Source organism: Chionomys nivalis, chromosome 11 (genome assembly GCF_950005125.1).
Source record: "Chionomys nivalis chromosome 11, mChiNiv1.1, whole genome shotgun sequence".
NCBI lineage: Eukaryota > Metazoa > Chordata > Mammalia > Rodentia > Cricetidae > Chionomys > Chionomys nivalis.
This window is the reverse complement of record NC_080096.1, coordinates 47914139-47930437: the sequence shown is the minus strand read 5'-3', so window position 1 is coordinate 47930437 and position 16299 is coordinate 47914139. Positions and strand designations below refer to the sequence as shown.

General features: G+C 42.6%; 1 protein-coding gene across 5 annotated transcripts in view; it reads left to right on the top strand.

Moving 5' to 3' along the window:
* The first annotated feature begins 1814 nt into the window (after positions 1 to 1814).
* Atg4c (autophagy related 4C cysteine peptidase) overlaps positions 1815 to 16299 on the top strand; it is a 70715-nt gene continuing 56230 nt past the window's right edge. For 2 of the 5 annotated variants that reach the window (XM_057785553.1, XM_057785549.1), the window contains exon 1: positions 1831 to 1980. The gene's annotated coding sequence lies outside the window, so the exon portion shown is untranslated. Of the gene's footprint in view, positions 1981 to 4067; positions 4105 to 5797; positions 5936 to 16299 lie in introns of all 5 variants that reach the window. The other 3 variants (XM_057785551.1, XM_057785550.1, XM_057785552.1) reach the window with 3 other exon arrangements.

The following is a 16299-nucleotide window of genomic DNA, read 5'->3' as shown; positions in this document are numbered from 1 at the left end:
AACCAATTAGTTTGTTTTACTATAAATCTACAGAAAACCTATGCTTGCAGTATACACATAATATATCATTGTTCTGTATAGCTACCATACAAACCCAAGCACTGATTCTAATGGCTTGTTAATATAGTGTTCAGAAAAATTAAAATACAGTCATTCTGGTAATACAAATTGATGGCTAATCTTGGTGGTCAATTTGACTACATCTGGAATTAATCCAGACTAAAGCTGCTGGGCACTCCAGTGAGGAATTTCCTTAATCAGATTATTTGAAGCAGGAAGACCCACTGGATCACAATTTCTGGTGGCAGTCTACATAAAAAGACACGGAAAAAGGAACGCTTCATGTCCATTTGGCCCCCACTTTCCCTGGCAAATTATTTGTCCTGTTGCTGCCGGTACTGAATCCAGCCTCTTTGGGATTCAAATGAAGACAGCCCTCCAAGAATCTCCCAGGACTCCAGTGCTAGACTGGGCTTGCTGAGACCTTCAGCCTCACGGATTTAGCAACTACTAGAGTCTTTGCCTTTCCAGCATGAGATTGCCATTGCTGCCCGGACTTCATCCAGTCCAATAAATCCCCTTCCTGTATATATTCATTCTATCAGTTCTGTTCCTTTAGAGAACCCTCGTACAAGTCCTCACAAAAGTTATAAAAGGCCTCGGGATAGCTTGTGAGGTACAGACGTGCTACCTCCTCTACGTCATTAGAAAGTGTTCCACATCTCAAAATAGGAAATAAGTAGATAAGGGAGCAGATACTTAGTTATCTATGCTAATAAATCTTCCATTGGTTGTCTTGCCACACCCCTCCAGTGATTGACTGTCCCATGTGAATGGTGAATATATCAATCTAATAACTCCAGGTAGCTGTTTTCATGAGAATAACATTTAAAATAATTTCCCCCGTGTCATAGTACAGGTCTCTTATTCCAGCACTAGGGGGTTGAGAAAAGATCACAAGTTCTGGGCAAGCCTGGCCGAATTCCGAGAGTCTGTCTTAAAACCAAACACTACCGAATTATAATCGTGAAACACAGTTAAAAATCAGAACATAGTTTGTATGTTTTCCCTTCTTTTCCCTCGCGGTCCAGCTATTGGCTAGCAAAGTCTTTTTTCCCCCTTTCCTAGTTTCTACTCTTATTTCTTATGCATTGCTCCAACAGTCTGCGTTACTGAAAACGACATATTAGTAGAATTACATATTTGGTATTTCTCTCCACATTTCTTTTTTTTTTTTTTTTTTTTTTTTTTTTGGTTTTTCGAGACAGGGTTTCTCTGTGGTTTTGGAGCCTGTCCTGGAGCTAGTTCTTGTAGACCAGGCTGGTCTCGAACTCACAGAGATCCGCCTGCCTCTGCCTCCCAAGTGCTGGGATTAAAGGCGTGCGCCACCACCGCCCGGCTCCACATTTCTTAAGAGGCAGATCCTGTATTTCAATCCCTGACAAGAATCTGAAAGTGAAAACAACGCACACGTTCCTAGACGCTCCACCAGGATATAATCCGCACCTCTAACCACAATTTGCCTTGGTGTAGAGATCTTAGTATTTTTATCCAAGAAGGTTTGGTCATAAGTACCCAGAGCTCTATGCATGCTGGATCTTGTAGTCCCGAGGCCGCAGACGCTCGCGGTGCGCGACAGCTGGTAGCTTAAATACAGCAGTTACAGCTGCGGGGGACAGCTGTAGATCCTAACACGGGGCTCCGTTCACAGATGCACAACTCTGAGCTCTGAGCTTGCAGCCCGGGTACTTAGAGCCTGGGATAAGGCTGCCGGCAGGATCGCGGCCTGCGGAGGCGTCGGCGTCCAGTGCTACGGTGGCCGCACAGGGCCCTGCCCGGTCCGTCCCGCGGTGCATACGCGCTGCTCGCCTTGGCTGCTGGAGCCGGAGCGTGCCTTGGTGTGGGAACTGCTGTGCAGCTGTGTTGTTATCCAGTCCTGTGTCGCCGAGGGGTCGGCTTGAGTCTGGCGGAGTGGAGAAGGTTGGAGCTTGGTGTTTGTAGTCTCCGAATGGCCGGTTCTCCGGGGCCCTGCCCGTGGTGCAGACCCTGGCCAACTGTCTGGGTTCCTGGAGGGTGTCGGAGCTTCTTTCGATTCTTCTTTCTCGTGCGGGTCTTCTCCCAGTTCCCCCTCGCTCTTTGAACTGTTAGCCTTCCACTGGCCAGTTGTTCTATCCTTCTTGGCCAGACCAGGAGCTGTTTTATTCCCTAGCCACCTCATCCCATTGACTCTTCCTTAAGCCATTGGTCTTACTTCCCCAGTTTCTTTCCATTTAAAAGAAAAAAGTGCGACTGTGAAATGTTAGACCTCAATCTGCCCGTCTATAGCCCCATTACCCCTTTGGTTTGTAACTCGGATCTGTACCACTCTTTGGCTGTACTAATAACGCTGACTTCACTAGTTTGGCGTTTCTCACTCTCACATGAGGCTTTTTGAAGTTGGTAACTCACTATACCAATCTTCTACGTGATGACTCGCTCAGCATGACTTTTTATGTTTCTCAGGGTTTCTTTGTCTTACATTTTTGTTTTTTACTGATAGCTTTCCCACATGGAGTTCAGTGCTTCCTTGGAGTTAAGAATACATCGCCTTATGGCTTTTTAATATTTGAATTACTTAGGTGGGGATTTTCTTCTGTTTGTTTACCATTTCTGACCCTGCATTCCCGTGCGGTTTTGGATTGATTTTGTGTCACCTGACATAAAGGAGTGATCTTTTCTGCCAGCTGCTTGTAATTTGTAGATTATCTTTGGAAGTACCCAGAGGTGCTGGAAAGACTTTTGAAATGTATAGTCTCTGTATTTTCTGAGTTTCAAATTTTAAAGCCCAGACAGGAAAGAGTCCTAATTAGTCCATTGTCAGTAGCTAATTGACTGGTTCACCTGCTGTTAGAATTTGAGAACTGATGTTAAAAACTGGGCAATGTGCCGGGCGGTGGTGGCGCATGCCTTTAATCCCAGCACTCGGGAGGCAGAGGCAGGCGAATCTCTGGGAGTTCGAGGCCAGCCTGGTCTACAAGAGCTAGTTCCGGGACAGGCACCAAAGCTACAGAGAAACCCTGTCTCGAAAAAACAAAACAAAACAAACAAACAAACAAAAAAATCCAAAAACAAAAAAACTGGGCAATGTGAGGGACTGTATAATTTAGTAAAAAGAGGGTAGAGGCCACTTAATTGATGCTGTTTCTATAAAATGGGATGCATACATACTTAAGAAGAATATTTTTTTGTTTCTTTGTGTGTTTTTCTACATGTGTCTGTTCACCATGTGTATGCCTGGTGCCCTCTGAAGTCAGAAGAGAGCATCAGAACCCTTGGAACTGGAGTTACATATGGTTGTGAGCCCCCATGTGGGTGCTGGGAATCCAGCTGAAGTCCTCTACAAGAATAGCCAGTGCTCTTAACCACTGAGTCAACTCTCTAGCTTGGATGAAGATGTACTGAAAACTGTTTGGAAGCTTTGCTTGTTCTGTGTAGTCGATAGCTTGGGTCAACATTTTTGTATTGCTATTTGCTAATGTTGCTCAGATATTTTGTCTCTTGTTTTCTGGGAACCCTACAATTTAAGTGACTTTTGCGGCTCCCTTATAATTATTGTGTTACAGCGTTTCTGATAGTTTTCTTTCTTTTTGAAAAATAGTCTCACCATGCTGCCTGGGCTGGTTCCTCCATCTGTCTTCCCATCTCAGGGTTCAGAGTGCTGGGTTTGGAGGCGTATGTCCTGTGTCATTCTTTAAGGGATACAATCTGTAACTATCAGCAAAATTGAAACATACCCTTCCAGGCTGGGAATATTCCTAATTAATCTGAAATGTTTTCGGCTATGGTTAAGACTATAAATGTATAATATTTTAGAATTGGTGCATGCCTATAATTCCAGTGCTCAGGAGGATGATGCAGGAGGAGTTCCATGAGTTTGAGGCAAGGCTAGGGTGCCTAAGTTTGTTTTAGGTCAGCTTTGGCCATACAGTGAGTCTGTCTCAAAAAACATAACAAACAAAAAAATCCTAAACCACACAACAAACATATGACCTCTTCAAACAAACAAAACCCAACATTTTTATTTTCAGAATTAATTATTCATGGAATTCTTCATTGGAAAAAAAGGTAAGAAGTTACATAACTATTATATATATATTTTTTCTGAGAGTTTTAAGTTTCAAGATGACCTTTTCCTGAGATTTTCGTCATTTCCTAGGCATTTATTGGATTCTTCCTGTTTAAAGAAGTCATGGCATTTGTTGATCAGAACTCCCTGCTTCCAGGACTCATCTCTGTACTATATAATTTCATTATATGAACTCAGTGAGCAGTTATTATTGATATTTTTGCAAATGAGGACACTAACACTCGGAGAGTTTAAGTCCAGTTCTTTTTGATGCTTCCTGATGCACTAAAGGGGCAAAGATTTGTTCTTTATCTTGGAGTGCATAGAGCATTAACTCAGTAAATATGTGCAAAGCAGCCATTTTATATCTGTCCATATCTATCTATTTTATACCTATTCATCTGTGTTTATCATCTATCATCTATCTGTACTTCCATGTACCTATTTTATATGTATTTATCATCTGCCTATCACCTATCACCGCCTGATGTGATTTCATCTGTACCTTCTATGGTGTGAGGAAAGCAATTCCAGGGGGAAGCACAGAGTGAACCACAGGTTCCTGAAGCTGAACTGTGGAGGTTCGAGATTAGGAAGACACTCGTGGACGGTTCTGTGTAGGCAGTGTAGTGCACTTAGCAGGTATACAATGCCTGCATTTGAAGAAAAGCTTTTGGCTGAACCAATGGTCACTTTGGACTGAAGCAACTGAGTTTCATAGATCCTGAGTGATTGCCTTAAGAATGGAAGGGGTTTGAGAGCTGTTAGTGAAGGAACCTTTGGCAGGTTTTTGCTATTGAGCTGTGGGGGTGGGCTCATAGCTTAGAGAGCAGCATGGCTAGCTGTCAGATTTGAAGGAAGCAGAGCAGATAGATGACTTATAGATGCACCTGTTTTGTTTTGTTTTTATCAAATCATAGGATTAAAAAACTTTCAAAATTCACTACTACCTTATGAGTTACTGCCAGTTAAACAGGCAGGCCAAGATTGTCAACTATATGATGTATTTCAGTTTCAGAGTAAGTTGCAAAATTCTGTTGCCAGAATTTATGTCATTAGGTACTCCTCATGTTGCCAGTTGAGTCCTATAACTACTTTATTTTTAGGGCTGTTTATGAATCCATTTGTAATCTTTACCTCACACGTAACTTTTATTTGTTAACTAGGGATTCCTGTAGGTCCCACAGATAAAGTAGCGAGTGTCCTTGTCAGGGTTTCTGTTGCTCTGGTGAAACACCATGACCAAAAGCAATATTGGAGGAAAGGGTTTGCATGGCTTACACATGTACATTGTAGTTCATCATTAAAGGAAGTCAGGACAGGGACTCAAACAGGGCAGGAACCTAAAGGCAGGAACTAATACAGATGCAGAGGGGTGCTGATTCCTGGTTTGCTCATCATGACTTGCTCAGCCTGCTGTCTTTTGAAACCCAGGACGACATCCCAGGGATGGCACAATCCACAAAGGGCTGGGCCTTCCTCCATTGATCTTTACAATTGAGATTCCCTCCTTTCAGATAGCTCTAGCTTATATCAAGTTGTCATAAAACCAGCCAGCACAGTGAGTAAAATAGTCTATCACAGTAGACTTTTCTGTGTACTGGAGAAGGCAGATCTATACCAGGTAGTCAAATTTGAAGTCAGCTCTGTCAAATGCTATTACAAAAGGACTTGATGCTCTTTTTTTCCTAGGAAGAAATTTAGAGGGGAAGAGTGAAGCCAGAAGAATGGTAGAACCCAACATGTGGGGTGAGACTGTCTGGAGGAGGTGGTGGTAAAGGCAGAAATGGACGGACGTGAGAGGCGAGGGAGAAGACGTGACCACCCCAGGTAGTTATAGACAAAGGTCTTGTACCTGGATGGGTTGTGGTGCCTTCTTTGAGAGAGAGAACATTTAAAGATCAGATTTTCAGGGCTAAGCCTTTTTATTAGTATTTTTGTTGTGGCAGTGCTAGTAAAGATTAATTTTCATTATTAATTATGTTATTAATTTATAATTAATTTATATTAATATATAAAATTTATATTTTTCTTGTGTGTCATTACTTTAATGTGTGAGTGTGTGCGTTTGTATATAAGACAGTATGCCATTATGTAGTCAGGCCTGGAACTCACTGTGTAGACCAGAATGGCCTCAAACCCATGGAGATCCACCTGCCTCTGCCTCTTGAGTTCCTTATGTTTGAATAATGGACTATCACTCAGATTCTTTCGGTGGGTTTTTATCCTTGAATGCAGGGGGTTGAGAGCATCTGAAAATGTGTTGGATCTCTTCTGAGTCTACATGTGACCTATGAAACTGTTCACGACAGTGCAGCTGAGTGTGATGGTGTGAATGGAAATGATCTCTCCCATAGGCTCATAGAAAGTGGCGTCATTTGGAAGGAGTAGGGCGTGTGGCCTGCAGAGGAGCTGTGGCCTTTTTGGAGGAAGCGTGTCGTTGGGGGCGGGCTTTGAGATTTCAGATGCTCAAGCCAGGACCAGTGTTTCCCTCTCTGCCTGTTGCCTGTGTGTCCAAATGTAGAACTTGCAGCTACCTCTCTCTCCAGCACCGCATCTGCCTGTGTGCCGCCACGCTTCCCACCATGATGATAATGGACTAAACCTCTGAATGTTTCCCTTTACAAAAGTTGAGTGGTCATGGTGTTTCTTTATAGTAATAAAACCCTAATTAAGACACTGAGTGATACTTTATTAAATAACATTTTAGGTTTTTTTTTTTTTTTTTTTTTTTGGCTTGAGATTTGGCAGTAAATAGGGCATCTGGCTAAATTCTAACTTTGCTTACTTGGCTCCTATATTAATACAAATGTACGCAGAGGAATGCAGACACTCTACTTTCCTTTGGCATCCCTCACTGTGTGATTTCTGATGGGTACTGAGTCAGTACAGTCAGTTTAGATTTCCTATTTCACAGTGGTAATAATTAGAGTCTATGACCAAGTACCTGGACTCTGGAGTCAGGACATCTGAATTCAGGATGTATTGTTACTTTCTGGAATGCAGACACACAGAGTTGTGCAAAGCAGCGTAGACACTGAGAATGGGAGCGTTCACTTTATCCTCGTTATGAGGATCAGAAGAGACAGTGCGTGTGCGCAGGCTCCCCAGCGTCCCTCCCTGGTGCGGAGTTCCCGTGACTGTAATTAGGAAGCAGACTCTGAGGTCATCTGACTTGGGTAACAGTGCTTGAGATGTATTGCTTGATAGTTGTGTTTGGCTTTGGAGAAAACATCATCTAACTTAGCTTGTTGTAGTCGTTGTGGTCCGGGGATGAGTTAGCACAGAGTCCTCAGGCGAGTCTGGGAGACTCCAGGTGGATCAGAACACACACAGAGTTGGCAGTGATTGCTTATCAGTTGTTAGAATTATCACTTCTTTCTTTAATCTTAGTGAACTTTAGAACATTGCATTTCTGTTAGCCCTTATGGGTAGAGGAGGAAGTAGTTAAGCTGCTCTGAGGTCAACTGCTTGCTCTCAGGTCAATTCCACCTTTTCTTCCAGCCCAAACTTAGATGGCTAGCCCTCAGCAGTAGCCCTCATTTGAGCTTCTGCTGGTTACTGTGGATGCGCTCTCTGTATTTAAACACACTTAGACACCTTTTTCTTACTGAGCTAGCTGAAGGTAAGATGAAGCCATTGTGACGCATCGCTCCCAAGTACTTCCTCACGCAGGTTTTAATCATTAGCTCATTTTCCCACAACCACGCCAGCATTAGTATACTATCGTACTCTAACTTTCCTGTTTGCATTTAATGATTACTCCGTGAGGTGATACTTTGAAATCGTGTGACTGTTCTATTTCCTGGCTGTTTTGTATGGTTTGGTAACCATTCACAGTTCTTGCCCGAGTCAGTCTTTGTGCTGCTGTCTGTCTCAGCAGTATTTCTGTCTGTCAGTCCCTTTCATTCTCTGGCATCCTCTTAAAGGAGACATTTCCCCATCCTGGTGACAGCCTGTCTTTCCCTCACTGTCCTTTAGCGTGTAGTCTTCAGCCACAGCAGCCTACTGAATGCTGGGATTGTAGTCATGGGATGCCACACTCTGTGTTCTTCCTTTTTATCCTCAGTACTACGTACCTAAGAATTTTTTTTTTTGCTGTGTGTTATAATACGCTACCATCATTCTCCTTTTAGATGAACTCATTTTTAATTTTACGTGTATGAGTGTTTTGCTTGCATGTCTGTCTTTGCACCATGTGCATGCAGTGTCCTTCAAGGCCAGAAGAGAGTGTCAGGTCCTGCCACTGGAGTCACAGATGGTTGTGAGCCACCATGTGGGTGGTGGGAATCCATCCTGGTCCTCTGGAAGAGCAGTCAGTGCTCTTAAACAACCAGCCGCCTCTCGCCCCACCACCCTTTTGTTTTGTGTTCTTTTGATCATAAATTATCTCAGATTGGTCAGTGGTGATCTCTCAGCTGGATCCTCTTTCCCATGGGTGTTCCCATCAGTTGTTGAATGCTTTCCTACACATCTGTGCTGTGAGACGCTCAGTGCTCATCTGGTACAGTGTCTGCTGGAGATCTGCATCAGCCATTTCACCCTAAAGCCTGCTTTGTTTACCGTGAGATGATGCTTAGGAACCAAGATCTAGGCATTGAATATGCTGCTGGGTATTTTTGTTTCTAAATATTTTAAGTAGGTCCTATCCAGCCACCCATGTGTGCTTTTAAGAAAAGAAACCATATCAAAGAATACCTTCCGTTCAAGCTCAGCATTGAAGGGTTCTCTTCACTTCTCCAATTCATCTCTTTCTCTATTTTTTTTTCACCACAGGGAGAATTGAGGTTCTCAACCATATCAACATATCTACTTACCCATTCTATCCTATAAATAACACACACAAGCTTTTAAGATTACTAGTTCATAATTGTGCCCAACAACAAATCTACCAGATAAAAATTACTTGGCCATTTTACAGCCTTAGAGTATATTTCACTAAAGGTATTGTATTCAAAATTATTTGAAATACTTTTTTCCCATGTGGTTATGTTATCAATTTAGCAAACTACTTTTTAATAGATTATAAAATCAGTCAGCCATAAAACTACTATAGTAGACATGATAATGTAAACCTTGTCATAGTGTGTAGTTACAGAGAACTCGGGCTTATGTCTGCTGAAGAATGTGTAGTTTACAGGTTTTTTTCTTTTTAACCTTTGTAAGGGTTAAAGGTTGTGGATATATTTTCCAATTGCTGTAATATTATTTAAAATTAAGAATGACTAAAAAATAAACCAAACCCCAAAAAACCCAGACAATTTCTGTTTGTAAGTCAGAGTGATTGTGTTTGTAAATGTTGTAAACAGTGCTCTTCTTTGGGGTGATGACCTAACTTAGGCATTACTCTTTCAACAATAGATACAATTGTTGAGAACACTAGCGAGTTTCTGAGTGTTCTCTGTAGTGTTTCCCGTATTGTGTTCAGAATAGAAAGATGCATTTGTGTGTCCTTGGTCTTTGTGTCTGAACAGCACAGCTGTAACTGTGTTGTCCTTGTAATACTGTTTGTGTGTAACGCCCTCACGGGGAAGGGGAACTAAGTTTCGCCTGTCATACTTTGTATCTGTGTTGTGATACATGACTGTTCAGTGGTGTGCATATAAGGTGGATGAAGGCAGGGACTGAGTTTCATGGCTTGCTTTAGCTCTCTTAGTGCCTTGGAGAAGGAGCATGATATTTTGTGTTTAAATGGTACGTAGTTACTACCTTCAACGCCGGTAAAGTTTTTCTTGGCAAAAGTGACTAGTGAAAGTTGACTTGGAAAAGAGTTTAACCACTCGTGTTACAAACTTCAAACTCACTGTCTAATTTCACTTTAAAAACTTCTCCCTCCTTCCCTCCTTCCCTCCCTCCCTCCTTCCCTTGTGGGGATAGGTGCTTTGCCTGCACGTGTTTCTGAGTACCACCTGCATGCCTGGCCTGTGGAGGTTGAAATATGGTGTTGGATCCCTGGGATTAGAGTTACAGATGGTTGTGAGCTGCCATGTGAGTCCTGGAATCCCCTGGGTCCTCTGCAAGAGCAGCAGTGCTCGTAACCGTTGAGCCCTGTCTCCAGTCCCTCACTAGATTTTGTTTTTAATTTAGCTTCTCCATTTAGTTTCCTTGTTTCTGTTGATGTGACCATGTCCTCCTAGATGCCACATTTCAAACTTCTGAATTATTTAGGACTCTGTCTTGTGTGTGTATACCTGCGTGACACATTCTTGCCATGTTGCTGATCCCACTGTTTGAGCTTTCTGCAGGTATCCCCTCTCCAATCCCTTACCAGTACCGCAGTTAGGTCTTCATTATTACTCATCTATAGTCCTCCAATCCATTAATAGGATTGGTGCTAGTTTATATGGAAAAGAGAAGATTGGAGGGGATTAGAGAGATGTTTTAAAATATCTTCTGGGGGTCAGGTGTGGAGGCCTACACTACTAATTCTAGCACTGGGGGGCAGAGGCAGGTACAAATCTTGTGAGTTGGAGGCCAGTCTGGTCTGCATATAGAGTTTCAGGACAGCCAGGATTACATAGAGAGACCCTGTCTCAAAAAACCAGCACCACCACTACCACAACAGCAAAAAAGCCCAAACCAAACAAAAACAAAAACAACCCAAAGCACGTACACACACATACACGCACACACACACACACACACACACCAAAGGGGATTTAAAATTGAAGGATTAGTTTCTAAGCACCCAAGCGTGTCTGGTTATTGGAAATCATAGGGAAGAATTTCGGTTCCGTATCACAGGGCTTCTGGAGGTTGAACGGAAGTTCTCTTCCTTGCCAGGCTTTATGGATGGAACCATCTCCCTAGCCCTTCATATACCATCTTTTCAAGGAAATGTAGTTGTTAAACATGAGCACATACCCTGAAGTTAACATGGCTTCTCCAGAACAGTTTCCCGGAGAATGAACAGTTTAAAACATTATCAGGCTTTTACAGTTCTAACTGTATTGGGCTTACCACAGTGTTGACACCCTTGTTCTGGAAGTGTCCAGCTAGAGGCTAAGGAAGTGTGGTTGGCAAGAGTGTTGCAAAAGAGGTCTCATTCCTGTGGGTTCAGGCTGGGTTCTTGATTAGGGTAATGGTTTGTGATGGGTGTGTGTGTGGGGTTTTCGCAATTTGAATGGAATCTATTTAAGACCCTTTTTACTTCCACATTTTCTGCTATGACTCCTTTCTACCAAGCATTGTTGGTTAGAGGTGTCACTGATGGTATAGAGTGTATCATACAGGACATAGAGGTCCAGTGATCAAGATCTACTCATGATTTTAATGCCTGCTGGTTAGTAGATGTTCTGTAATTCCTTTTCAGTGTGGAGATTCATGTAAGCTTCAGTTCTTACAGTGTTAATTTTTGTGCATAGACTCAATATTTAACAGCTTGGCACATTTCACTTAAAAGTATGAAATCTCTAAATATTTTTGGTTGACTTGAATTGATCAGAAGCTACTGAGATATAACATTTGTTTATCAAAATGTAGTAAATTTTATCTATATATATTAGAGATAAAATCAAGACAATACAGGTGCTATCTAGATAGTCCAGATATTAACTCCTTTAAAAGTTTTTATTTTTGCCGGGCGGTGGTGGCGCACGCCTTTAATCCCAGCACTCGGGAGGCAGAGGCAGGCGGATCTCTGTGAGTTCGAGACCAGCCTGGTCTACAAGAGCTAGTTCCAGGACAGGCTTCAAAACCACAGAGAAACCCTGTCTCGAAAAACCAAAAAAAAAAAAAAAAAAAAAAAAAAGTTTTTATTTTTATTTTATGTGTATATGAGTGTCTGCTTGTCTGTATGTGTACCACATGCATGTGCCTATAAAAACCAGGAGAGGGTGTTGGATCCTCTGGAACTTGAGTGACAGGTGGTTGTGAGCTTCCCAGTGTGGGTGTTAACTTGGGTCCTCTGCAAGAGCATCAAAGTACTCTTAACCACTGAGCTATCTCTTCAGCCTCCTCAATATTAATTCTTACAACAATCGTCAAATAATCATGAGGTTCATTTAACCCTTGAGGCCCATGAAGGGTGGTTATGGTAATGGTTTACACAGCCTGTGAGATGTAATGTACCATGCAACACAGACGTGCACTTGCGTCACAAGGCAGATATGAGGGAAATGTGTGTCTGCCCAGTACTTAGACTCCTCTCTAGCTTTTGGTTTTAAGATAATGTTTGAGTGTTCCATTTCATTTAGGTCATCATTATGAAATAACTGTGCATCAACATACTGTTTTTAAGTGGAGAATGTGACCCTGAGGAGCCTTCAGAATGTTTAGATGCATTCTTGGGGCAAAACTATTACACCACTCCTTTTACTCTTGGACCTCCATTGTTTTTTAGCCTTGTTCAGAGAATACACGTCCTCCCTGACTTGTGTCGCTGTTTGTGTTGGAATTGTTTTTCTTTCTTTGTTTTAGTGCCATCAGCTTGACCATAAACTCTAAGAGGAGACAGCCAGTGTAACTGTTGGCACCCAAGTGTGCCGGATTCCTGGATGGCATTTAAGGAGGATTTGCATTTTCTAGAGTATAAGTTTAGTGCATGAAAATAAATGAGTGGCAGGAGAAGGAGGGAGCAGAAGTGAGTGCAGCACATGAATATAGAACTGACATGGAGAGATATTAGGAAGCATGGATGGTAGCTGATAGGGGACTGATTTTTAATAAAAATATAGGCATGTGGGGACTAAAGAGATGGCCTGAGAGTTAAAGTATGTACTGATCTCTCAGAGGACTCACGGACAGTCCCATCACCTGCACTGGAGAGCTCACAACTGCCTGAAACTCCAGCTGCAGGAGGATCTGAGGCCTCCACAGGCTCTCACACTGCACATATGTGTGTGCACACTCCCCTATCCCCTGTAGAATAATTAAAATAATACAGCTTGAAGTGCAAGCATACGAAGGGTGATAATGAATGAAAAACTTAGAGAAGACTTTACTATTCATTTTATTTAACGGCGTAGCAAAAAGCACGTGCAATTCAAACTGAGAGCTGGTGAGGTGGAAGCCCAATCTGAGTGATCCCAGAGCTCACTGAGAACTGACTCCCCAAGGTCGTCCTGGGACCTCCCCCTCCACGCTGCATCCCTCTCACCTCTCCCTCTCTCCTCTCCTTGTCTCCTTCTCCTCCCTCACAATATTAATAAGTAAAATTTAAGAATTCTGAAGCAACTTTTATATTTCATTTTGCTACAGAATACCAGTTGAGGAAGGACTCTAGGGTTATGCATTTGCACATCCTGACCAAGATCTATTTTGTATTGTCATTCTCTACAGTTCTGTCTGCAGCTTTCTGGCTTGAAATCCTCAGTGGATAAAAGATTCCATCTATTGCTGGATGGGAGAGCCTGAATACCTTCACCCGGTCTTCAAGGACCTTGACTTGAATAACCCTTTTACTTATTAGTTTGTAATTTATAACTATCCTAATTCGTAGTTACGGACAGAAAGATTACTCTGAAAAAGACCATTTTCCGGAAGAACTCTGCTTAGTCATCACTCTGCTTTGCACATCGTTAAGAGTGAACTCCATCTCGCTTGCCCCCTTAATCTGTATTCACTGAAGTACAGCTGGAGTTCTCTCCTTTTTCATGTGATTATCCTCTAATTAAAAATGGATTGTCACCGAGTATAGTACCATGTCTTTCATCCCAGTGCTGGGCAGCAGGGACAGGTAGATCTCTAGGAGTTTGAGGATAGCCTGGCTACATAGAGAGACTCTGTTTCCAAACAAACAAACACCCCTAAAAAAACAACAGAAGGATTTGTCAGAATGTAAATAGTGAGCAGATATGTGGAGAGGAGAGTTAGATCAATTGTAGTAGGTATTAAAGATATCTATTTGAAAAAGGATTTACTGATGATCATACCATTTTAAACTAACAAACAAACAAACAACGAAAAAGAAAGAAAGAAGTAAACCATGGATACCTCCTAAGAAGAAATCTGGTAGTTGTGAGGTTTGTTATGTTGATGTTCTTCTATGCTGAATTCGCATAAAATAAAAATCTGTCTGATGACAGGGCCAGTCAGGCCAGGTGGTTTAGATGCTAGGGGGATTGAAATACACTAGAAAAGCAGGTTTTCCAGATGACCAGGACCAAATCATGGCATGGAGACTTCTTATTGGTTATGAATGCTCGGCTTGTCCCACTAACTCCTAGAAATTATTTTAGCCTGTTTCTCTTCATCTGCGTTCCACCTTGGGCTTTTCACCTTTCTTTTCTTCTGTATGTCCTACTGCCCTGCTTACTCTGTATCTGTCTGTCTGCCGGCTGCCCGGCTGGCTGGCCCCCAGGCATCTTCCTCTCTTTCTCCCTCGTTTTTGCTGGAACCTAGATTCCTCCTCCTACTAAATTCTCTCTGCCTGCCAGTCCCTCCCATCCCTCTACTGCTTAGCTATTGGCTGTTTAGCTTTTTATTAGACCAATCAGGTACCTTAGGCAGGCAAGGTAAAACAGCAACATATCTTTACATAGTTAAACAAATATTCCACGCCATGGTTATTATGAATAAAACTGGTATGAACTCAGTTGAGCAAGTGTCCTTGTGGTATGATTGAGCATCTTTTGTGGATATGCCCAAGAGTGGTTCTAGCTGGGTTCTGAAGTAGATCAATTCCCAATTTCCTGAGAAACCAAGTCAGGCTCTTTTTAAAGTAGTTGTCAGTCTGATACTGATCTTGAGTCCTCTCCATCCTGAAGGCAGGGATGGGTGAGACAGTATGGGTCCAGAAGTGGTGTGATCGTGGCTAACCCCAGTTTGTTGCCCACATCAGCTGCCTAGCCACCTGTGACTGGAGTAAGCTGGGGACAAGTTTGGTAAAGTAGCCATGTGTCTCTGATACCAGTAGGAAGACTGAGAAAACAGAACTGTTAAATTAAGTGGGATTGCATCCCCAGTAGAGACCCTCTTGTCTGGAACCGCCTGTCCACAGTCATGTGGTCACAGCTTTTCCATACCGCTGCTTGACCTTCATCACAGTGGCTCCATTTTAAACTATAGCAGCCCAGCTGTTGGGACTGTAGCCTGGGGATTCTGATCCCCAGACAATGGCTCTGTTGCTGCCCTAAAGGTAGCTTTAACTAATTCTTTATCTTTCTAATAAAGCTCAAGATTAAAAGGCTGGGTTAAAACCTGGGAGCTCAGAAAGTTAGAGCAGGAATCTAGCCTCTAGAGAGAATGAGGGAGAAAGAGAAGGAGCTGCCTGGGGCCATTCAGCCAGACACAGAGGAAGCAGGAAAGCAGGGCATAAAGAATGAGGCAAAACATAGATGAAGAGAAACAGGCTAATGTAAGTTATAAGAGCTAGGGGACAAGCATAAGATAAGGCTGCACATTCATAGCTAATAATAAGTCCCTGTGTCATGATCTGGGGACTGGGGGGTCTGAGATAGCCTGCTGCATTTGGTACCCAATGCGGGGTACCATTTGCATTTGGAATTTTTATTTGGGAGCTGGTTGGCTACCCAAAGAGAGACAGTTGGCTAGCCTCTGTCTACTAGCCCAGGTGGCCCTTTCTGTCTCAGCCTCCAGAGAGGCAGAAGCTATAGCTGCATGTAACTTGCCTCGAAGCTTACACAAATTTGCTGTAATTAATTAACTTTTAAAACCCTGACTGGGCAAGGTGGCACAGGCCTGTCCTCCTGGTACTCAGGAGGTCGAAGAAGGAGGGTGGCAAGTCTCTGGCTAGTCTGGGTTCCGTATTGTGACTGTCTTGAAGCAGATAAGACCTATGGATGTTTCCAGAAAGAGAAATGGAAATAGTGAGGGGAGTTCAGAATTTTATAGTGAGACAAATACTCAGTGCTTCTCCTTAAAAATTATATAATACATATTATATAACATAGACATGGTATATTTATATGTTGTTATTTTGTGTGTATGTGCTCATGTGTATGAGATGTATGTATTAAGAGACCAGGTGTGTGTGTGTGTATGTGTGTGTGCACGTGCATGTGTGTGTGTGTGTGTATGAGATGTATGTATTGAGAGACCAGGTATGTGTGTGTGTGTGTGTGTGTTTGTGTGTCTGTATGTCTTTGTGTGTGTGAGAGAGAAAGAGAGGGGGGTATGTTTTGAGAGTGCATGTGTGTGTGTGTGTGTGTGTGCTGTGACTTGTTTGTAGAGGTCAGAAGAAAGCTTTGGGAAGTTGGCCATGGGGCCTGGGGATCAGGCCTGTAGGTTTACCC